The sequence below is a fragment of the Petaurus breviceps genome, unplaced genomic scaffold (assembly GCF_028583685.1).
Source record: "Petaurus breviceps papuanus isolate PSGF00001 unplaced genomic scaffold, PetGlider_PUasm1.0 171, whole genome shotgun sequence".
NCBI lineage: Eukaryota > Metazoa > Chordata > Mammalia > Diprotodontia > Petauridae > Petaurus > Petaurus breviceps.
This window is the reverse complement of record NW_027185754.1, coordinates 15,089,150-15,114,156: the sequence shown is the minus strand read 5'-3', so window position 1 is coordinate 15,114,156 and position 25,007 is coordinate 15,089,150. Positions and strand designations below refer to the sequence as shown.

At 40.3% G+C, this 25,007-nt stretch overlaps 1 protein-coding gene across 14 annotated transcripts in view; it reads right to left on the bottom strand.

The window, feature by feature from the left end:
• Window positions 1–25,007, bottom strand: part of ZNF536 (zinc finger protein 536) — a 615,457-nt gene that overhangs the window by 514,286 nt on the left and 76,164 nt on the right. For 7 of the 14 annotated variants that reach the window (XM_069082593.1, XM_069082601.1, XM_069082600.1 and 4 more), the window contains exon 2: window positions 24,697–24,793. The gene's annotated coding sequence lies outside the window, so the exon portion shown is untranslated. Of the gene's footprint in view, window positions 1–6,139; window positions 6,217–24,696; window positions 24,794–25,007 lie in introns of all 14 variants that reach the window. The other 7 variants (XM_069082598.1, XM_069082597.1, XM_069082595.1 and 4 more) reach the window with 2 other exon arrangements.

Sequence of the window (25,007 nt, the reverse complement as noted above, 5' to 3'; positions counted from 1 at the left end):
CTGATGTCACTGCTTCTGCTACTGCTGCTCTTTTGTTACTACTACAACTACTACTGCTACCCCTCCCATTACTACTACTGTCACTGCTGCTACTGCTACTATCACTCCTACATTCATCACTACCACTACTGTGGCTGCTGCTGCTGCTGCTACTATCAGTGCTACTACTACTACTACTACTACTACCACCACTACTGTCACCAAAACCACTACCACCACTATTACTTAGTTCAGATCTATGATTTCATCAATATAAAGAATCTCAACTCAAATTTCCTCCTCTAAATCCAATGGAGAACTCATAACTCACAGTCTTAAAGTGTTGCCTGGGGCACTGAAAGATTAAGAAACTCGTTCATGGTCACACAGTTAGTATGTATCAGCTGTCTATTCACTCTACCCTGCTTCCTCTCATCATCATCATCATCATATAAATTTTTTTTGTCAGACCTGTGATTTCATTGGATTAGAAAATTCTAGATATGAAACTTTGTCTATTAATGCAGATGAACACATCCTCTATAAGTTATGAACTAAGAAATTTATCCAGGACAGTGAGAGCTTAAGTTATTTGCCCAGGGTCACACAGCTAGTATGGAACACAGGCAGAACTAAAACCTAGGTCTTCCTGTCTCTGAGGCCAGCTCTCTATCCAATATGTAACACTGTTTTTCATTACCTTATAATTATCATTATCCAACAAAAGATCCACTGGGAATTTGTTTATCTTTGGACGTTGGAAAAAGGGAAAGAGACAAAGAAAAAAAGTATATGAAAGAGGAGGGATAAATAGATGCATTGAATTGAGGAACATAAACAGTGGGTCAGATCCAGCAACCGGCTATAATACCACTTAATAAGGTTTAATGTGGGCTGCTTAAACCATGCTTTCCATCTTCAAAGTGTCTTATTTACTAAATTAACTAATGAAACCCCACACACATACATACACGGATACAAACTCTCCTCCCTCCAGCCCCCGACACTCCACCCATGAAATGGCAGTTTCCCTTCCTCACTTGGTACAACTGGGGAAATTGAGGCTGAATGAGCCTTTGCCAAGACTGGGATTAGAACAGGAGGAGATCCTGGCTCAGGCCCCACCCCTGATTCCTCTTCCTGTTCCTGGGCCAGCCCTTTGTGGATTAAACAGCCCTTTCCTCCTGCTCCCTGTGGGATATATCGAATGAGTCATGACTCAGTGGCTGTCCCAACAAGACAAGAAGCAGGCATTAGAGGATTGGCTTTAAAGACTGAGCTGGGAGGAGGGAAATGAGGAAGAAGGACGTGAGGTCATAATTTTGCTTTGCCCCAGAAAATGTGCTTTCTCAAAAGTATGGTCATTTAAACCCTGAAGAAGAATGTTTCTTGAATCTCAACTATGTTTAAGAGCCTGTGTTAGGCACTGAGGAAAGATAGAAAGATGAATTAAGCTTGATAGCGACCCTCCCAAAGCTTACTGCCTCCTAAGGGAGATGGCAGGTACACCAGGAACCCATAGGGTCATGGCGCTAGAGCTGCAATGGGGACCATTGTGTCCAATGCCTTCATTTGGTAAATGAGGAAACTGAGGCATGAACAAAGGTCATGTGACTTGCTCAAAATCATGCAGTTAGTGAGTATCTGAGGAGAGATTTGGGCCAAGACCCTCCTGACTCCAAGGTAAGAGCACACTCTTTCACATCAGGCTTCCTCTTAAGCATAAGACAGGACAGGATATGATTACAATACAGCACAGCACAGTGGGTAGGACAGTGGAATCCAGAGCATCTGGATCCAAACCCACCTCAGAGACTTACTGCTTGTATAGCTCCAGATAAGTCATTTAACTTCTCCATGCCTAAATTTCCTCATCTGCAAAATGGGGGCATGAGGGAGTCTTGGATTCAGTGGCCTCTCAGGGGCCTTCCAATGTTCAATCCAGATGACCTCAACTAAGATCTTCCCACCAGGGATGTGCTGGAAACAGTTCCTATCAGCTCTTAAGAGCCTACTGTTACATTTTCAGTATAAGCATTTAAGCCTCATATATCTACAAATGCCACAAATCAGGGCTTGATTTATAGCTTTGTTGATTGTCTACTTTAGGCTTAAGAAAATGATGAAGAAAATATTAATAATGTAGATTCGACTGAAAATTGTGCCCTATGCATATTTTTTCAGAGAGCTGATTGTTTAACATTTATCAGCACACCCCTACTTCCAACTCTAAATCTCATGGTGCAGAGATATTGGGAGTAACAGGATTACTGCATACAGTTTCCTGTCTTCTGTATTTCCCATGTGGCAGGTTCTAAAGGGATATTTTTCCTCTCTGAGGCATGGGAGGGTTCCACAATTGCACACAGATGTTGAGGGGAGAATCATTCATGACCCTTAGTGTTTGTAGTTGGTATTATCACTTAGTAAGTGAGAAAGAGGCAGCTTAGTTCCTCATCTGTAAAATGAGCTGGGGAAGGAAATGGCAAACCACTCTAGTATCTTTGTCAAGAAAACCCCAAATGGGGTCACAAAGAGTCAGTCACCACTGAAATGACTGAACAACAACAATGAAAAGTGGCATGGTGATAGAGGGCTGGGCCTGGAGTCAGGTAGACCCAGCTTCTTTACATCCAGCCTCAGACTCTGAATAGCTGTGTGACCCTGAGCAAGTCACTTAACCCTGTTTACTTCAATTTCCTCATCTGTAAAATGAGCTGGAGATAGAAATGGCAAACCACTCCAGCATCTTTGCCAAGAAAACCCCAATGGGGTCATTAAAGTGTCAGACAAGACTGAAATGACTGAACAAGAAGAAGTGAGAAGAGCAGCTTTTGAAAGACAGCAACTTATATCAGGAGGGTCTGTGAGACTTGCTGAGTCACTGTTACCACTTTTTTTTTTTTGCTTTTTGGAGGGCAATTGGGGTTAAGTGACTTGCCTAAGGTCACATGGCTAGTGTTAAGTGTCTGAGGCTAGATTTGAACTCAGGTCCTCCTGACTCCTAGGCTAGCATGCTATCTCCTACACCATGTAGATCCCCTAAACAATTAGAACCATGTAAATTGAATAGGCTACCTCAGGAGGGAGTGGGTTTCCCTTTAGTGGAGGTCTTGAATCAAAGGTTAGGCAATCATTTATTGGGCACATTGCAGAGGGAATTCCTTTCCAAGAATAAGTTCAGCCAGATAGTCCCTGGGGTCCTTTTCAATCCTGCATGTGATCCTGCAACGTGGGAATCATCGATTTAGGGAGCTAAAGGAGACTACAAAAGCCATCATTTGTGGTCAAAAGAGTCGGGTCCAGATCCTGGTTCTGCTCTTCGCCAATTGTGCAGCGTTGGACAAATCACAAAGCATCACAGATTTAGAGCTAGAAAAGACCAGTAGCGATGTAGTCCCACCCCACCATTTTACAATAAAAGAAACTGAGACCCAGAGAATTTGTGATCTGGTCAAAGTCACCCAGGTAGCAAATAGTAGAACTGGGATTCAAACCTAGAACCCAGGATTCCAAAACTAATACTCTGTCTGCTTCACTATTATCTCCCTCTTATCCACTTTGGACATTAATCTTCTCATCTGTAAAATCAGGAAATAGAACTAGATAGATCTCTGAAATTCCCTTCCAGGTCTAAATGCTGAGGAGTCTTCTGGGAGTCAACATGGTACCATGGAGAGAACAACTGACTGGAAGGCAGGGGTCTTGGCTAATTCTGTCAGTTAAACATCATTTAATGGTGTGATCTTGCCTCAGTTTCTTCATGAGTACAATGAGGCAGCTGGACTACGTGATCTGTGAGGCCCCTCCCTGCTCTGATGTGCAGAATGATGACTATGGTGATTCTGTCCCTTCATTATTTTAGATGGGAAAGTTGAGGCCCAGAGAGGGAAAATAACACAGGAGTCACAGGTGGCAAGATCAGGATTCAAATCCAAGCTTTCTGACTCCTTCTCTAGCTCTCTCTACAACACTACAGACTCTTCCCTTAGACCTAGATTTGAAATAATTCCTAGCTTCAATGGAAAGTACTTTCTGCAAAGGAAAAAAAATGACAAAGTCTATATCAAACCTGTGCTCTGTAAGTATAAGAAAAGTCAGGACTCATCCTAAGAATATTTATTTTCCTTGGAGCACAGAGACTTCAGCAAACAGAGCCAGCAGTTGTTAACTAATAGGTAGGCATCACTTTGTAGCTGGAACTTCCTTCTTTCTTTTCATTATGCTTACTCTTTGTCCAATTTGAAGGGAACAGGAATTCCCATTGGCTGACAGGAGTTACAAGGCTCATCATGATCTCTGAGACGAGCTAGCGGGTGAGTGAAGGGCCTTTCATCTGTCTCTAATTTGGCAGCCTCAGGCCTCTTACCACTGTTTCTTTCATTAGGCAGGAAGCTAATGGGAGCAAAATGGTGCTTCGGGAGCTAACCCAGCCACCATACCTGTCAGCCTCAATGACTTCCTGGGATGGCCCTTTCCCTTGGCTGATTGCTTATTGCTCAGATGCTATCTATAGGACAGAACAGGAGAGTCTGGCTTTCTCCTCATACTTCTCTCCCACCAAAGGCAGCTAGGAAAACACCTTTGGGTCTCGTATGCCAGGCAGCTTCCTTGGACAAAGCCACTCCTCTACCCAAACGGGCACAAGGACGAAGTGGGCAATGTCCTGGACTAGGAGTCTAGAGCCTGGGCTCTGCTCCCAGCTCTTTCAATGAACAGTTATTATCCAAGCTCCTGAGGACTCAGATTCCTCATCTGTGAACCATTTTCTGGCAACCTCAGTCTTACTACAAAGCTGCAATGTTATGGAAAGAGTCCTAGACATAAAGACCTGAGATTTGGATTTGAGGACCAACCCGACCATTATATGTAATGTGTAGCCTTGAACAAGTCAATGAGCTTTCGACCCCTCAAGGTTCTATAAAACCATCACAATTCAGGAAGACTGTCCACTATAGCACAGAAGGTCTATGGTGTGGAGGTGGAGCCAGTTCTTACACCAAGGAACTTATGCATCACTTGAAGCTGTGAAGCACTATTTGCTCTATATTATTAAACTTTATATTTTTTATCAAAGCACTGCTTTAAATATATATATATATATATATATATATATATATACACACACACACACACATATATGTATGCACATCACTGCGACATCATCTGTAGTGAATAGGCCTCAAAGTCAGAAAGACCTGGGTTTAATAAGGAATCAGAGGTTCAAAGAAAATCAGTGACTTGTCCAAGGGCACACAGGTAGTAAGTGACAGAAGCTGGAGCATTCTAATAGAAATTATCTGTGTCACCCTGGACAAGTCATTTAGCTTCCCAGTGCCCCAAGTAACTCCCTTAGACTAGAAGTTGCAGAATAGGTATTTATCTACATCGATAAAGGGACCATATTCTGAGGAAATTCCCTATCTCACTGAGATCCCAAGTCTGGTTTAAAAATAAAAAGCCTATGACTTTGAAAAATTCTAAAACTCCTATTTTAGGGGATAACAAAAAAAGGAGATTAGAATCCCCATTGTTGTGTTTTCAGATATTTGGCTGGTGGCCACCAGGTCACAAAAGCCAGCTCCTAAACATGGTTACCTCAACCAAAAAAGTGACACCACACAAGACATCACCAATCCCTGATTATCCCACAGTCCCCCTTCCCAGACGCAGACTGCTCTAGAAAATCCAGTCAGCACCTGGACATCATGGAAATCTGCCTCATTTAAATTGTACAACCCCATTCAGGACCTTGGGGGGAGAGGGGGATAAAAAAAAATCAAATACCTCACTACCAGTTCTCCCATGCTTAGCCATCAATTGATCCACCAATTAAATTAGGTACAAGGACAAAACTCATCCAAATACTGGTTTACTATATTAGCAGTTAATACCTACATTGGCAATATCAACTGGGCATCAGGAGAACCTGGATTAGCAGATGATCTCTAGAATATTAAGAATAAGTGCTATCAAAGTTTCCTCGTCTCCTTTTTTGACTAGGTTACTACACTGGTATATCAAGAATGTTGTGAATCTAGTTTACCTAGATTTTAACAAAGTATTTGACCAAGACTTTTACTCTCCTTGCAGACAAGTTAAGGAGATTTAAACTAGCTGACAGAATGATATGGATTTAGAAATGGTAGAATGGTCATACCTCAAGAGTAGTCATTAATGACTTAGTCAACTTGGAAGGAGATCACAAATTTCATCCTCAGGAATCCTTTCTTAAGCCTGTCAAGTCAATTCAAGTCAATTAGCATTTGTTAAACCACCTACTATGTACTTGATAAGCTTTGTGATATTCAACTTTTGTTTTGTTTTAATAATATAGATGAAAGCATATATGGCTTGCTTATCAGATTTGCAAATAATGTGACACAGAGAGGAATAAGTAACATGGTGGATGAAAAAACTGAGATCCAGAATAATCTCAGCAGGCTAAGGTTGAGTTCAAGCTAGCATGTAGAAATTTAATAGGATTACATATAAAATCTTACCCATGGGTTCAAAAAATCAGCCTCACAAATACAAAATGGAAGAAGTGTGGGTTGATTGTAGCTTTTGGGTGGAGGAAGGACTTCAAGTTTAATGCAAGTCAGCAATGCAAAAAAGGGAGAATGTTATCTTGGGCTTTATTGAGGGACACAGTATCCAAAACATGGAATGTGGTAGTCTAGATAAATAGACAGACTCTGCCCTTGGGTACACCAGAATTTAAGTGTTATGTTCAATTGGATGAGATACATTTTAGGAAGGATATTGATATGATGAAGTATTTTCATAAAAGGGTGACCAGGAGAGTGAAGGGCTTTGAGATCATACCATATGAACATCCGTTTAGCCTGGAGAAAAGAAGCCTTAGGGCAAACATGACAGTTGTCCTTAAGTATTTGGAGCAATTTCACATAGAAGAGGGATTAAGCTTGATCTGCTTGACTCCAGAGGGCAGAACTAGGAGCTAGGGGTGGAAATTGCCAAGAGGCAAATTTAGATTTAATATAAGGGAAAACAACCTCATATTTAGAAGTATTTTTAAAAAAGGAATTTACTGCATGGGCAGAGAGTGGATTCTCCCTCCTTGGAGACGTTCATGCAGAAGCGGGATGATTCCCACCTCTCTGGAACATTGTAGCAAAGAGTTTTATTCAGGTACATGGTGAACTCAAAAGCCCCTAGTATCTCTTTCAGTTCTGAAACTGTGTATACAGAATCTATATAATCATAGCATCTGAAAGGTAGAAAGGATCAAGAGCTTACTGTGCTGGAAATACAAAAGAAAAGGGCCACCAAGGGCATCAATACCCAGTACTTGATACAGAAATCTAAAGTTTTTAATCCAGTTCTTAATCCTGTAGTCCTGTCTATAAACAATCATAACAGATGATACCCAGCCATCACATGAAATCCTCCCAGTTCAACACCTATTGAGATTGAATCACTTCATGATTGGACAGTTCTAATTATTAAGAAGTTCTGCTATGTGCCAAACTGAAATCTGACTCCCTTTAATTTTCTTCCACTAATCCTAAATCTTTGTACACACACACACACGCACGCGCACACACACACACATGCACATACACCTCGCAAGGCCACAAAGAATTAGTCTAACATGGCAGCCCTTCAAATACTTGAAGGCAATGATAATATTCCCTTTTCCCCAGCATCCTTTATATGTATAAAATATTTTTAATTCATTTCCATTAAACATTCACTGAATGCCTATGTGATCAACACTGAATAATGCCTTCTGATTTTTACCACTTAACTTTTCCAAAGTATATTTCATTTCCATTGTTTCAGGAAAGTGCTTTGAAGACTTTAAAGCACTATACAGAATAAAATGATGTTAGTATTGGAACAAGAAACTGAGGCCTAGAGAGTTTGGATAATTTACCTGAGATCAGATAGGTGGTAGCTGAGTCAGGATTAGAACTCCCCCTTTTATTCTAAACACACAACCCTCATGTTGTGTATAACAACAACAATAATAATAACCCACTCTTACACAGTACTTGATATTTGCAAAGAACTTTCTCCTCTAAAACCATATTAAGGAGGTAGCATGAAATGTTTTGCCCTCTTTTGACTGATAGGGAAACTGAAGGTTGGGGAGATAGAATGATTGGGTCAAGTTAACAAGGCAAGTTAGAGGAGCCAACTTTAAACTGGCTTAAAGGCCTATAAATCAGGTCCTCCTCCTCCAAGGGGAGGGCTCCTTCCATAATCGCTTTTTTTGTTTCTGCTTTAAAAGGACTGCAGAAAAGCAATATGATCTGCTTTTAGGCTTCTGAGGAAACGTGTCCCTTATTTTTCATCATTACATCAGTGATGCATGTGTTCTATTTTAGAATGCCTCTGTCTTTCCCCAAAACCCTTCTTATTAGTGCTGCAGAGAATACTATATACAAACAGTTATTATAAAAAATTATTTTTATAATATGCTCAAATGTGCTCTACATCTTTATTTGGCATTATCTCTATGAAAACGATTTCAATTCCCATCCTCTTCAACCTATACTTTCTGAACCCACCCCTAAAGACACAAGGAAACTATACTCCTTAGGAAGAAAAAGTTTTAAAATGTTTCCAAAGTGGTGAGTTTCACCCAAAGTAATCTCACTCCAATGCCACAGTACCTGGCCCTGACCACATCTGTACTCTAGCCTGGTATTTCCCACAATTCTGTTTTTTTTTTTAGCATCATACATTATATTTAAGACTCTCTAGCAATACAAATTTCAATTTGGCCAAGCTCTTTAATATTAATAGTTGTCAATCCAAAGGCAGAGTGCATAATAAAAAATTTAATCGAAATGAATGGGCCCCATATTTCTCTACCTTCCAAATGCAGTTGCCAATTAGCCAAAAAGATGTGGTTGTATAACTTTGTGAGATTAAGGCCACCTACTAGAAGCCACTCAATAGGGAATTTCATATGATTTGAGAAAGTAAAAATGTGCAATTTTGCCATGCTGTTGAGTTCTAATGGGATTGGGATAGTCTCTCTTACTGTTACTGTGATCTTATATTCAAGGTATGACTGTAGAATAAAAGGACATGGTTTATGGAAGAATTCATTGGTTGTCCCCTCTTGAATATGGACCTATTCATATGGGAGTATGATGTATATGTTCTTGTGTCAACCACAGAGTCACAGAGAAAAAAGAAAGTTGTCTTTGTTGGGTTTGTGTTTAATGATCAAGCCAGCTGGGAGACAACATGGTAAGATGGGGAGACCACTGAATGTAGAATCAGAAGATCTGAGTCTGAATCCTGCCTGTACCACTTACTACATGTATGACCTTGGGCAAGTCACTTATTGTCTCTCAGTCTCTTATGCCTTTTTTCCTTTTTTTGGTAAAATGAGGGAATTGTCCTAAATTTCTTCTCATAATCCTATAAATTGAAAGTTTTCACTTTGCTTTATTTTAGATTCAAGGATTGTCATAGGACTGGGAGATAGCTCCATTCCCTCTGGTTTAGTCAAATGCCAGCCATCTCTGTGACTTCCCAGTCAAAGCTAGAACAAATGAAGAATTTGCAGAATGAAGGCTCAGATCTCCTAGGTGTAGGGTGGGTTCTCTGACTTTGTGCAGAGGGCAATCGCCTAATCCTTTCAGAAAATACAAAATAACAAACCACAAAAGCAAAACTACCATTTCCACAAGAGAATTGAAGTAAACTCAAGTCAGAGAGTTAGAAGAATGGGAGAGATGCGGGAGGAAGGGGGGAGTTTGTGCCTTTTGGTATATTTTACAGGTTCTAAACTGTCCTCAGGAAGCATGGCCCTCAGAGATCACACAATGCTGTGTACAGAACAGAACATTTAGGATATTCATTCTTCAAATTGCATCAGGCTTCTTTTGTGTGCTGCCCTGGGCCTCTTCCCTGAGCTATGTCAAGCAGGAAGTTTAAATTAAATGGCTCCCAAGTTCCTTAAATGGTTTAATAAAACATATACTGACTGCAATGTGCAGTTTATAGTGGCAAACTATTGCCCCTCGGTTGGGAAAAATGACCTCCGGCCGGCAATATTACTTTCAGCTTCATGATTCTAGTCCACTGTTGGTCATTTTCTCAACCCACCGGGCCATCCTTTTCCATAACAAGCCCTAACTGCAAGCGCTATTTGTACACTGCTGCCTAAGTTGCCGATTGTGTGCCTCCAAACATCCTATTCTAGGACTAAACAAACAGAATAATGTGCTGATGGCGCCAACATAGGAAGATTGAAGAAATGTTGCTTGGCCAGAGCTGAGATGCTAGAAAAAAAATGAGGGGGATTTAAGGAAGTTAATGGCACTGTACTCTGGACTGGAAAGCTCAGGGATGTATCCCTTTAAAGATCATAGGGCACTGGGGCACACAGAATAGAAGAGCCTCCCAGGGGGGAGAGACTTCAATAGATGTCTAGTGCAACCAGAACCTGAGGAAGGACTGTAGCTCCAGGGTGAAGGGACTCCTAGGACACTTTCTCAGGGCCCGCAATGTCAACTGTGTGCTCAGATACCATAAATCTCTGAAACTTTCCTATGTTAATAACAAATAGCTATTAATAACACTTCTAATCACAAATGCCATTTCTGATATTTGGTGCTGAAACATTTTGACTAATCTAAAAAAGTATTTGGATTTGACTGCCAGAAAATGATGACCTTTTTTCCCTAAAACTGTGCATTGAGATTGCTTGTTAAGCTCATTAGTATTATATGGTGAATTAGATTAGACATTTTATGATTTTAGAAAAAGGCCTTTTTGGTATAAAAAAGCAGCAATTTCCTTTTTTGACATTTTTCATTTTTAAGGTAATAAAAATGGCACATGTGTACCATAGCATAATGGATTAATTAAGGAATATTATGTTTATCCTAATTCTTAACCGAGTTGTACATCTTCATAACTCACTCATAAAAATTAATGCATTATCTTACACTATGGCATGATAGATCTTCTATTTTTACCAAACCTGCTCAGAATAAATTGTTCTAAATTGGATTATTCTGAGAAATAGGGAGTATTGTACTCTGGTACCATCAGAGCAAAATTATATTGTTATTTTAAAACATTATATCGTTAGGTACAAAATCATAATCTTCTTCCCACTGTGCCTTTGAATTGTCATGTTATTCTTGCTATTAGAAGATCAAGCTGCTTCTACCACACCTACAATCAAATGCAGTGTAGAATGTCTCCTCTTTCATACACAATGGATTTGTTGTTTGAAAAACACATGTGCTCCATCCAAACATCACCGGACAATATTTTTATGGCTATTTCTTTGTGTCTTGACAGTACATGTGGGTATGAAAGAATATTCATGCAAGATTCATAAAGGCCCCAGATTTCTAAATCAACAGATGAAAAATCCCTAAAAATAATAATGTCCAGATGTTCCTTATTTAAATGAGCTGTTGCCATTTAATGTTGCCAATCATAAATGTGATAGAATTTGTGAATTTCAAGGTATTCATAATTTACAGAGGATTATAATTTTTTATCAAATGAATATCCGGGGTGCTTAAAATAAGTGATTTCAATAAATGTAAAATGTTATATGATGGATGCTAACTTTATAATGCTGGTTCAACGGTGCATAAGACATTCTTGTTCCTATATTGTCATCATATGGCCTGCTCATTTTCCTTTCCAACTCCCCTTTGGGGGAGAACAAATCTCTCAGGGCTTTCAATATATAATGTACTGTAGACTCTGTCTACTAGCTTCCCAATCTTCGAGGTCAATCAATAAAGCAACAAGCCTTTATTAAGCACCTACTATATATTATAAGCCACAATGGGAAAGCAAAGCTGGGGATACACAGATAAAAAATAAAACAGTCTCAGCCCTCAATGTATTCTATCAAGATAAACACTACAGGAGCAGTTAGGTGGCACAGTGAATAGGGCACCGGCCCTGGAGTCCGGAGGACCAGAGTTCAAATCCAGCCTCAGATACTTAACACTTACTAGCCATGTGACCTTGGACAAGTCATAAACACTACATATACACAAAAGGAAATACAACACATACGCAAAAGAAATCAAGAATAATATTGGAGGGGGACTTTGCAGAGTAGGGGGGGGGGGGGGGGAGGGGGAAGGAAAAACCTCCTATAGGAGATGGCTCTTGAACTGAGCTTTGAAGGAAGCTAGGGACTCTAACAGGCAGATGGGAAGAGGGAGTGCAAGCCAGGCATGGGGAAGAACCTGTGCAGAGGTAAGGATTCAACAGTTGGATAGTCCTCCAGGAGGAAGAAGTAGGCCATTTTAAGTCTGCAATGTCCAAGAGAAGAATTTGTATTTTATCCCAGAGTCATTAGGGAGCCACTAGGGCTTTTGGGCAGAGGAGTGACATGGTCAGACCTGTGCTTTAGGAAGATGACTTTGGCCACTGTGTGGAGGATGCATTGAAAGGAGGAGAGACTTGAGGTAGCCCATCTAGGGAAGAAGTGATTGAAGGACCAGAAAAGAACTTTCTTAGAACAGAGCGGGATAATAACCACCACTCACCTTTCTAGGGGGCTTAAGGTTTGCAAAGCACTTTCCTCACAACAACTCTCTGAAGTAAGTAGTGAAATTATTATTATTTCCATTTTACAGAACAGAGATCTGAGACTTTGAAGGGCATCTACATTTTGTATTCCTGGGATTGCTACAAGAGAGACCTTCCACTTCACTGGCAGTTGGTCTAGCCCAGACTCTCATCCAGTCTTGGATAGGAGAAAAAGACCAGGGCCAGAAAAGAGGTACTGAAAAGGGGGGGAGGGGGAGAGGAGGCAAACTGAAGTAAAACCAGGGACAGGAGCAGAGCAGGGAAATGGATAGGACAGGGATTGGAATGGGGACCTCCTGAGCTGAAAGAGTTGTCCAGTAGGAGATGTCAAGTTTAGAAAGACACACCAGGTATTAAGGATATTAGGATCATAGGATGATTGCCATCTGAAAGGAACCTTAGAGCCCATCAACTCTGACCCCGGGGAGGGAGAAGTCTTTCATCTTGGTTCATGGTAATAAAGATTATGTCTCCAAAGAATCAGAACAAGCAGCTGACCAGTGGAAGCATTTCGTTGACTGTTTATCTTGTCTCACAACAATTGACTGGGGCCTTCAATTCTAAATGGACGGGAATTTTGAGGCCCCGGAGGCGATCTGGGTCATGTCTAAGAAAGTAAAGCCAAGCTGAAGGAGTCAGCATATAATTAGGAACCAGAATCTTACACATAGTAGGTGTAAACTGAATATTTAAATACTCTCTGACTTGAATTGAACTGACCAAAACACTGGGGGAAAAAAGTTTGAAGGAGTGAATGATGAAACAATAGATAATAGCTCTAGATTCATATCTCCTGCTTAGACTCATCTTAGTTTTTGTATTGGGGGGAGGGAGGGGGCAAGAAATGGAAGAGCTGGGGTACTCCATCACAACTTCACAAAGGCGGAGGGTGCCTAAGAAGAAAAGGAAATCCCCTGCTCTGCCCAAAAGATGGGGAAAAGGTCAAGTTTGACTTTGGAGCAAGGTTGTGACGATTACAGGCGATGACTTGGTCTCCCATGACTAGAGTTCTTTTGTCAAGAGTGGGAAAAGCAAGTGAGCCAGGCTGGTAAGACGACCTCGTAAAGAGGTTATTTAAAAGGCAGCATGGAGCTTATTGCCTGGCACCTGGTCTGCTGTTCCATATGCATTACAATAAAACTGCAGGCTGTTTGCTTAAGCCAGATTTGGGGTGTGGAGTGTTTATTTAGCTAGTGTGTGTGGCCTCAGTTGGGCCTGGTGGGTTTTACTCCACTCTAAACCACAGCTTTTCACCCAAGGTAAATGGTCTCTTCTTTATCTGCACAATAATCCTCTCCTCAAATATAAAATGGAATATCTACATTTCTAATCCTGCCCAGAGATAGAGTCAACCCCATTCCTTACATCGCTTTACTGTAAAGATGGAGTGCTAAGACAGGATCCATGATAAATCACATGTGAGTCTCTGTCAGAGGAGAAAGGTTTATCTCCTCCTTTACAAGATGCATCTGTATTCAAGAACACACCACCTAGGGGAAATGGTACAATCTTTTAAAAGTTTAGTAATAAAGACCTCAAGGGCTAGAGAGAGAAGAGGCTTGGGGGTCAAATAGGTTCCCCGATAAAAAGCACTTAAGGAGAAATTCTGTTAAACTCAATGTAAACTTTCACCCACACATCAAATTTCTGAATATAATGTGAGATTATATAATTGCATCTAGAAATACCTCTGTAATAAATTGTCCAATAATGTCACAACAGGGTTTCAAATCCAACCTTTCATTAAATCTATCTGGTGAGGGGTGAAAAAGGGGCACAGAGGTAGTGAATGGAGAGGTACTCGGCTAACTTTGCGCTGGGCTTGAAAGTGCTAGGGACTTTCAAAATAATGTTCTTCTGGTCCTTTCACTGTAAGAAGACCTTGAAAGACAAGCCAATCATTGTAGCGAGCTAAACTAGGTATTCTTCACTTAGCCAGAATCCTTCTGATTTGGCTGAACTGGGGGAGCCGATCCTTTCAAACAGCTGGCCACTTATGTTTTCTCCTCTCCTCTCCCCTCCCCCAACCAGACACCAGCTGCAAACTTTTAATCCTGGGACTCATCTAGGGAAACCCACTCCAAGTGCAAATATCAGCTTTAGGTCACCCCCAAGGAAAGGCCCTGAGACTTCACTTCTTTCCTTCCCCACAGAATGGCAAAAGGATACCCTGCCCGGGCTTCATTTCTGTATGTAGCCCTGATGTAGACCATACCAAGAATGCTCTCCAGACAGGCAGAGAAATTAGCTGTAACATGATGTCTGGACAGAAGCTAGCCCTGTTGGACATAACCTATGATTTCCCTAGGGAAATAGCCAGGGGCAGAGAGCATGCTTCTGAGGCCAGCGAGACTTGGAAAGTAGTTAAAAGCAGCAGCTCCCAAAGCAGGGAAATATAATATGAGTAAGTGCATTAACACTGGACACAAAACCTCAAGCTCATGCACAAAGGTCCCTGACAGATACCTCTTCACTGTCTATCAGAGAACCGAACAGAGATGTGAACGACTGACTTCCCAGCTTCCTCCCTCCCCCTCACCCAGAGGGATTCCTATTGACCTGCCTCCCCAAGAAGAGAAACCTGAGTCAGTCATTATAGGGAATAGAGATGGAAAAGGCCACATCTACATAGCCAAAGAGGAAGGATGCTACTGCCTAGGACCACAAAACATTACAAAAGGTTCACCCCTGAATTCAAGCAGAAGGAAATCTAAACCCTTCTGAACCTCCCATCCGGCGTTGCTCCTTCACCATCCTTGGAGATTTCTGGACCTTGCTCCCTCTCTTGTCTTTCTTGCCCTCTCCATTGACCAATCAAGGAGAATTTTCTAAAATCCAATCCAAATCATGACACTTTCATTCATGCTATTTCAACTTGGCAAGCATTTCCCAAACCAGGACGAGAGAAGCCTCCCCTAAAAGTCAAAGGTAGCCTTGGTCTCTCAGGTCTATATACTAGAAAAGTATGAGTTCTGGATATCTGAGACTGTGGAAGAAAAAAATTAAGAGATCTATAGGAGGGCTTATGGAAAGTTGTAAAAGGGAGAAAAACACTGATTTTTTTCTTTTTAATTTTTTTTTGTTAATTTACTGAAAGGAAGAGAATAAGAGTATGAACCTTGGAACCAGAGAGAAAGTTTTGCCTCTGAAACATGCAGGCTGCAAGACCTAAGCAAATCACCAAACACCTCAACACTGTAGACAATTGTCTAAGGCCATGATGTATAAAGCAAGTATCAACCTTATTTGGTAGAGGGAGAGTCTTCCCCCAGGAGATCCCTATGCCAAAGTCACAGATCCAGTCTTTATCCATTGTTAGTTTAGGGACATAAAAATATTATGTATAATTCGACTGCATATTTTGTTTTTTAGACATGTGAATAGCGCCCCTCTCTCACACTTCCTCTACTCACCCCAAAAAATTGAAAATGTAGAGGAAAACTTTTTTTCTTTTTTCCAGTTTTGCAGTGGACTGTGGTCAAATGTATCAACCAAAAATAAAGTCCTCAATGTGAAAAAAAAATATTTCTTAACATCTTCCCTATTTTCTTTTAGGGATTCACATCTCTAGTTATTCTGGTCTCCTCAATTAGACTGAAAGTTCCTGGGGGGCAAGGGCTATGACTTGTAACCCTTAGTATCCTCCACAGTGCCTAGCATAGATCAGCACAGTAGGTCCTCCATAAATACTGAATGATGGATGAATCGTTTGAGAGGAGAAGATATTCAGCTGGAAATATGAAGGATGAAATCTTTTGGTCAAAAACTGAAGGATCGTGTCCCATATTGCTGCTATGTGCTAGAATAATAAAGAGGTAGGGACAGTCTGTGCCACAAAAGTTAGTCTTTAACAAAGAACAATGAAAGTCCTCCTTTTTTAAGTCACCAGATTATTAAATGATTATTTACAGTCATTATTGTTGGTTGTTTGACTTCATGGGTCCCCATATGCCCAAGAAATATGACAAACAGCAGTCATCAATTATTTCATTTATTCATTCATTCAATAAATGTTCACCTACTATGTGCAAGGTTCTGGGCTTGTCAGGGCATTATAATTTCTCAAGAGAAAAAGTAAATTAAAATCACAACTCATTTTTGTCTTCCTTGCAGAGTGCTAAAATGTGTAGAAAACATTCTCAGCCTACAACTCAAATTATCATTCTTTCCTTTGTATAAAATGAATTGACCCAGAAAACTAAAAGGGTAAGAGCCCAAATTTGCTGGGCTTATTTTGCAGCCAAAAGTTCATGAAAAACACTGTTGTGTCTCACATAGCAACCACTTGAAACTCATTGTTGAAATACAGTAGTTATTGGGGGGGGAGTATGTGAAATCTTACATTTTTAAATATAAAGGGGAAACTACAATCTTGTTTATTCGGTATGGATTCAAGACTCACCATTGCCTGTAGTTTCCCATCCCTACAATATCTGGTTGGCTGGGTGATTTCAATTATCCACACAAATGTGAAAAGAAAGCCAAGGCTTTGTTCTCCACTCTCTTTTGAAGGCAGTACAAAGCTCTGACTAGAGTTTGTCCTCTATATCAAGAAATATTAGGAAATTCTTAATACCAGGTCAACCTATCAGTTAAATGACACGGCAGGAGTAGGGAGATAAGGGGAGACAGGCAGAAAGGTTAACGGGTCTGTCTTCCACTGGCCATGAACTTTTGAAATTCAACTAGAAGTCTGAAGGGGAACTAAGAGAAATCTCAAACTCAACATGTCCAAAACTGCACTCAATACCTTTCCTCCCAAACTCTACCCTCTTTCCAACTTCCCTATCTCTATAGAATGCTCCATCGTCCATCCTGTTTCCCAGGTTCACATTCTTGGCATTATCCTTGTCTCCTCACTCTTCCTTACCTTGCATAGCCAATCAGTTGCAAATCTCTCTGTTTCTCCCTCCATATCTCTTGAATCTGACACTTTCTCACACAGCTACTCCTTCAGTCCAGGCCCTCATCATCTCCCACTTAGATTACAGCAACAGTCTCCTAATTGGTCTCCTTCCATCATCTTTCCCCACTCCAGTTTTTGTTACACACTGCTACCAAAATGATTTTCCTTTAGTGAAGATCTGACCACACAACTTCCCTACTCAGTCAACTCCAGTGAGTTGCCGACAGGATCAAGCACAGATTCCTCTGTTTAGCTTTTAAAGTTCTATACTACATGGCCCCATCCTGTCTTTATAGCCTCTTTGGAGATTATTCTCCTTCCCACCATCTGTGATCTCTCTCTTCTGCATGTGTAACATACATGTCCCCTTTCCCATCCTTTCCACTGGCCACCTTCTATGCCTAGAACACAATCTACCCTCACTTCTGCCTCCGAGAATCCCCTTCTGCCTCCAAGATTTAGCTCATCTCACCTCATAGACTTTCCACTAGTCCCCCTTTCCACTAGTGTTCCCACAAAACTAGTTTATATTTAACTATTTTGTATTTATTTATATTTATACTTAGATATGCAGTTGCTGTCTTTGCTATTTGAACTTGATCCATATAAGTGGTCATCATCAGATTTTTATCCTCAACACAATGCCTGGCACACAGTAGGTGCCTAATAAAGGCTTGTTGATTGATTGAATAATTGGTTAGTTGATTGATTGATCGATATGGAGCATACTTAGGTTTGGGATATAGAACTCAATACCAAATCTAAGAAATGGGGCAAAGCATTGTAGGGATGGTGGTAACAAGTGATATTAGATACAAAACTCATTCTTAACCCACAGTGTGAATGCAAGAACAAATGGGAGAGAATCAATCCTGTGCGCCCCTGATTTTCATTCCTCTGGGTTATGGAAATAATTCATTTTTTAACGAAAGAAGAAATTATCGATTGGCTTGGATTCTCTTTCTAATCCTAAGGAAATGTTGTGCATGTAGACATGCTAGCTTTCTGAAACTATCCTTTTATCCAAGAAGTTCCCCTGTTCTACCTGAGCAGAGAAAACAAGCAGGTAAATACTCTGCTTTAAGAATTAAATAAGAGGTGGAGTCATGTTTACTTAATATTACTGCATCCTTTTCTCTCTAGGTTCCCCATCTTCCCCTTTCAAAATACAAAAATTGAAGTAAAATAATTAACTACCAAAAGAAACACAAATCATTAGAAAATCATTTCACCAGCAGCTTCACTTAGGCCCTAGGTGTGTGGCATATTTCAGGGCACAGATGAATACTTAGTGCTTTGTGAAGGGGGCAATGCTCCCCAAAATGACCATGGGAAGCTGGCAGAAGAGGGGGAAAAAGATCTGAGTCCAAACCAAGGAACTTCTGGGACTCACTTATTCATTCATTCAATAAAATTTTTCCTGACTATCTATTGTGTGCCCATTTGTGTAGGCTATATATTTGGAAAACACAAGGAATAGCTCTCATCAATAAGGAGAGTCATGCTTTCTCCTTTGCCACAGACTCCATCCTGCCTTCCCTCCATGATTGTCTTCCAACCCAATCTCTGAGACTACAGATTAGTTCATAGTTGACACATTTGTCTGGAGGAAGTCATCCTACACAGGCATAAATTGGATACACAGCCTGTGGGTGTGTACTCAGAGACTATTGTGTATTTAATATATGCGACCATATAGCTTTCTTTGGAATGGTCAATGATCTTGTCATGAAAGGAAGAGTTCAATGACTACAAGGGTGAGTTTAATTATATGTTGTTATTGAATAGCAGTGGTTACTAGAGCACAATTACACATGTAATTTATCAGCAAGATACTTGCATACATAATAAACCAAGAGCAAAACATTAAATTTCAGTGGATGCTAAAAATACAGAATTGGGCCACTAAAGAAGACAAATTCTAGCTTGGGGGTGGGGGAGATCCTTTTCTTCTCTTTCAAGGATTGCCCATTCCCATTGACCATAACCACGTGGCATCCATCAGAGGGCACATTGCACTGAAACATCAAATAAATCCCAAATTCTCAGTCATGTGTCCACAATATTCTTCTACAAATAAATAAAGATGGAGAAACTGTAGAAAGATCACCAGACTCCCTGTAGCCCACCTACAATGCTCCCCCAAAACATTTAAAATCCTATAGGATTCAAAAATGTCTTCACATGCATTGGTTTCTTTATTGCTTCTATATTGTATGTATAAAAGACTGGAGAGGTTAATTATCTGGATTTCCGTCCCAATACTCTTAGTCCTTCTCTCAAAAACTAGGAGAAGAAAAATATTGGACTTTCAACTCACAAGATTGTCAAACCTTTTAAAATCTGAGTGACCTGAGAACTACCATGAACATGTCCCTTGAATCAAGCCAATCAAACCACTGCATACATAATGAGGGTTCATCCTCCACAATCCTCAATATGCAGACCCCCAGCCCAGATCCCAGTTCTGCCAACATGAGCATATGCTGAATGAAGGAAATAACTAACATCTCCACAAAATTGCAGAGATGTCAAAAATGCTTACCAGTGGCCAGCAATGTGACAAAATGTCACAAGACTGAAGGAGAAGAAAAAGATGGAATTAGAAATGTGTGTATACATATATGTGTACACATGTGCGTATGTGTATTCTAAGGAGAGGAAAGCATCAATATGGCATAGTGGATAAGTAGCTGGACTCAGAGCCAAGATCTTACAGAGTTATTAAGTTAGAGAGAGCCTGGAACACTTTAGTGAGCCTTAGAGAGTCACCTAGAGAACTGAAAAATGAAGTGACTTTCCAAAGGATATATGCAGACCATGGGCAAGTCACTTAAGAGAGTTCTAAGGCAGAGAGGGTGCCAAACTGCATTAGTGGAAGGAATTTCCTTATCCTGAAGTTCCCCGTGTCAATGAAATCACAGATCCATCCCATATCCCCTAATGAGAAAAGCACAGTGTATTGGAGTCAGGAAATCTGGGTTGGAACCCTCATCAGTCATTTACTACATAACTCTCAGTTTCCCCATCTGCAAAATGGGGATAACAACACTTTTGCACAGACTTATTTAAGGAAAATGCTTTACAGACCCAAAAGCATTGTACAGATGTGAGCTGTTGTTATGACACCCAGAGCCTAGTCTTCTGACTAGTATTCTGACTGAAAGCCAAGGATTCTGGCCTCAGCAAAGTTTTCACCCATGTGTCTAACTTTGCAGCAGAGACCCTTAGCTTACAAAAAACTGTAAGAAGTTACTAGTTTTCTAAACTAACTTGCAGATCCCAAAGGGTACAGCCAGCATTGCCAGTAGGGTGTCTATAGGAATTCACCACTTTAAGTTCATCATTATCTAAGGCACATAATAATAGCAAAAATAGCAACAATAATAATATAACATTTATGTAAACTTACTTTGTGCCAGGCATTATGCTAACTGCTTTATAATTATTATCTCATTTGATCTTTACAACAACACTACAAGATAGATGCTATTATTATCCCAATTTTACAGATGAGGAAACTGAGGCAAATAGAGGTTAAGTGACTTGCCCAAGGTGACACAACTGGCAAGTGTCTGAAGCTATATTTTAACTCAGGTCTTCCTTATTCCCAGTCTGGCGTTCTCTCCACTGTTATACCCAGCTGCTCCATTCAACTTAACGGAGGAAATCACAGGAAAGTCTTGTGGTAGGGAAAAACCATTCCAAGTTTCCAAGCACTAAAGAGGAGGAGGAAATATGGCAAAAAGAAAGGAAATGACCAAGAGTAAAGAATACCTTCGGCATTGTGGTTTTGTGACACTTTATGCCTCTGTAATGTACTTGGGCTTTTTCATCACTGGGGAGGGAAAAGGAGCCACCAGTTAGCAACCCATGCATAATTATATTAGACTAAAGTAAGTAATATTATTTGATTTCTTCCATGGATCTTCCCAATGTATTTATTACCTCCATTGGTACAGATTGCACCCTATCCACGCCACTGAATCTCGAAGACTTGTTAAATATCAATGTCTCAGAAAAATTTTGTGCCTTGTTTAAGATCTTGCAAGTACAAAAGGTAAACTGAGGTGGCATTTCTCATTTGTTGTTATCAAGGATCAGTTATAAAAACAGATGAGAATGGTTCATATTTAAATGTTAATGGTACAAGAATGTATTCTGGTGTGGCAGAGCATAATCGGATGGCAAATACTGCAGGCAATATTTTTATGACAAAGACTTTATTTCTGCTTTTCCTCTACCCCTGATTTAAATATATACATGTATATGTGTATGCATGTATCAAGATTCAAGTATTTCAATATAAATTCTGTATTCAAAATACTTTTCCTGATTTCAAGCTGATTGCGTATTTCAAGCCAATGTTGCAGCAGTGATTTCTGTTCTGAATCAAAAACAAGGATCACTCAGCCCAGCCCCCCTCTATTTCTTTTTCTCTCTTTCCAAATCTCCATCCCCACTTCCTAAAAGCCAAAGAAGCCTATTGCTCCAGCTGCCTTTGGGTGCTCAGAGGCAAAAAGCTGACAGGGGAACCCCTATTCTGAAGGAACTTATACCCCCCAAGGTTTCAGGAGGAGGTAAAGGTACATCACTAGTTAACACAAATCACAAAGCATGGGGAATCAGAGGACACACCATTCCATTTAGATTTAAGTGTGTAATTGTTTGAGTACATCTCACCCTCGGTACAATAATGTCCTCCTTGGCTGACAGAGATTTAAGGCCCTATGAAAAGGTGGAATGTTATCAATCACATGGATGATTATGATGGGGTTTAAGTGGATGAAACTAAGAAACAGATCCTCTCTCAGGCCAGACACTACAACAGAGCCTTATAATAGCAGAAAGGAAGAAGGCAATTCTATTTCAGTCAGGACAAGGCTTCAGAGTGACAGTCATTCCTAAGTCTCTCTCTCTCTGTCTCTCTCTCTTTGTCTCTCTCTCCTCTCTGTCTCTCTCTTCTCTCTGTCTCTGTCCCTTTCTGTCTGTCTGTCTCTCTCTCACACACAGACACACACACACTTGCACAAACACTAACACAGAGAGGTCAGACACCAAGGGTGACCATTTTAATGTAGAGGACTTGACTCAGGAGGTGCAGGAAGGGAAAGGAATATCTGATCTCAAACCTATCCTTAAACAACAGTGAGGGAAAAGGAAGGAAACCCAAACTCTTGTGATCTCTGTAGGCTACCATCCCCACCACTCTAACCCCAGCTCCTAATTAATCTATGGAACCTGCTCTGCTCCAATGTCCTGAAGAAGAACAGCTCTAGAAAGTCCTCTTTTCTCTGTCTGGGGGAAGACCCAGAGGCTCACCCTAAAGTGGTAGGAGGATAGGCTGGTCTGAAGTAATTTATTATTATACTGATAGATGTCCCTGGATACAGATGTTGGAAACCAGATGTTCACTACCCCTGGTGTTAGCTGCTCTAACTCTAGAGAATGGCAGGTGACAGAAGACATAAGAAACTGAGGACAATAATAGAAATATATATGTGTATATGTATATAAACACACATACATACATATGCATATATATAATTTCAACACAGTAGTTTGTTCATTTGCCTTTTGATCTAAAATATGCCTTCCTTATTTTAAACCCAGAGAGACTCTGAAAAATAAGCCAGCTTCAAAAAAATAAAAACAAAAAGAAACTTCACCCCCCTTCCCCAAAAGCACAGCCGTAACAAAACAAAAACAAAATAATCTCTGCATTCGATCTCTTTGCATGTCAGACCTTTTGCCTAACAAATCACAATAAGGCAGAACGATATAAAATTCACCCATCAAGCCCAAACACATGCCTGTGATGACTATGGCAAGGGATTGTGAATTTCATTAAATATGTTAAAGGGGAAAAAAATCAGCTTTGAAAAATAGTAATCCTGTCTTTCAACAAAAATATTATAGGAAGCTATGAATTTGGTAGATCTGAATAGGATGTTGGTACATGTTTTACTAAGGTAATATAATGGCACACTATTATTAGATCACATTAATCATTACTGTGCCAAAGGCACTGACAGCCCCACTGAAAAGGATTGAAAGGGTTGGTAATGGATATAAATTACCCATTGTGTGATAAAAGGATTTTTACTAAGAAGGTAAGAATAAAACAGCAAATTTCTAATATAACTGTTGTGTAAAACCCAAAATAAAAGTAATCCACGGTCAGTAATAGCCACAAAATCAGAAAGTAAGCACTTCTGAAACAAGATAAAGTTACAATAAAAAAACTGTATACAGGGCAATATAAAATTAATTTCTTCGTGCATAATTCTGCTATCAATTTAAATGGTTTATGCGATGACCTCTAAGGAATATGGTCAGGAGAAGGTAGATTTAGCTAATTAGAATGGAATATGAGCTTATGGGGATGTCACAGATAGGCCTCAATAGAGACCACAAAAAAAAACACATACATACAAAAAAAATATCAAATCTATGAATTGTGCTTCAATAATTATTTTAAGTTTCTATCTGCCTAGATTCTAAAAACAATCATCAATTACAAAAACCCCTCCTAGGGTCTTATTGGTATACCACGTGCTGAATCCTTATGAAAATGATTTTCTCTAAACCTGGACTATAGCTGAACCATGGAATCAATGAGTGAAACAGAATTGAACTCTGGCAGTAGGTGTGTCCTCACATGGGGGTACCTGCCTTTCTTGGGCACACTCCTTGGTTTTAGGGTAAACGCACCCTTGGTGGGCTGGCTGTTAGCAGCATCAGGTCAAAGTTCCGTGCTGTGCTTATGGACGAGAGAATGATTGCAGGCATGTCAACCAAGATAGAAGTCAAAAACTCCTTGATAAGTGCACCAATCTATTAATAGCTTCAAATACTCAGGAGCCTGATAATAAAATCACTGAGAGCAGTTTGCTCTAAGTGCAATTACTATATCCCTCTACTGCTTGATCATTCAGCCTCCCCGGCTGCCCCCCACCAAGATCCCATGACTCACAATTTAATACAGCGACCTCTGAATAAAAAAGTCCCCTAAAAATATCTTCCCACCCTCTACTCCCACTGCCCACCACCACCACCCCCAAGCCACTCAGTGGTCATAAACTTGGCCTGAAGTGACAGTCTAAGTCCAGGCAGTGATAAAGGGACTCTTATCCAAGCAAAGGATCCAAATCGCCTTCTGTCCCTTCCCAGAGGTGGTAGTTTGGTTTACACACACAGGCTCATAAACAGATAGCATTTTAACATATCATAAATTGGATGTTTCTTACCAGGTTATCCTTAAAGCAACGGACCTCGCTCTTGATTGAATGAATTTCTTAAAGATGTGGGGTAGAGACTGATGGTCAGGAACTGTAAAAATAAGACCTGTGAGAAATTTAAAATGTCAAACAGATGTGCTTCAACAAGACATGTAAGCTAAGATTAATTCAGGCTAAGTCTGATTTTGTGATGGGCAGGCTTTAAAATAGACAACTCTAGGAATATGAAAATCCTCTATGTTCTCACACAGACATAGATCACAGAGTACACACCACACACACACACACACACACACACACACACACACACACACACACAC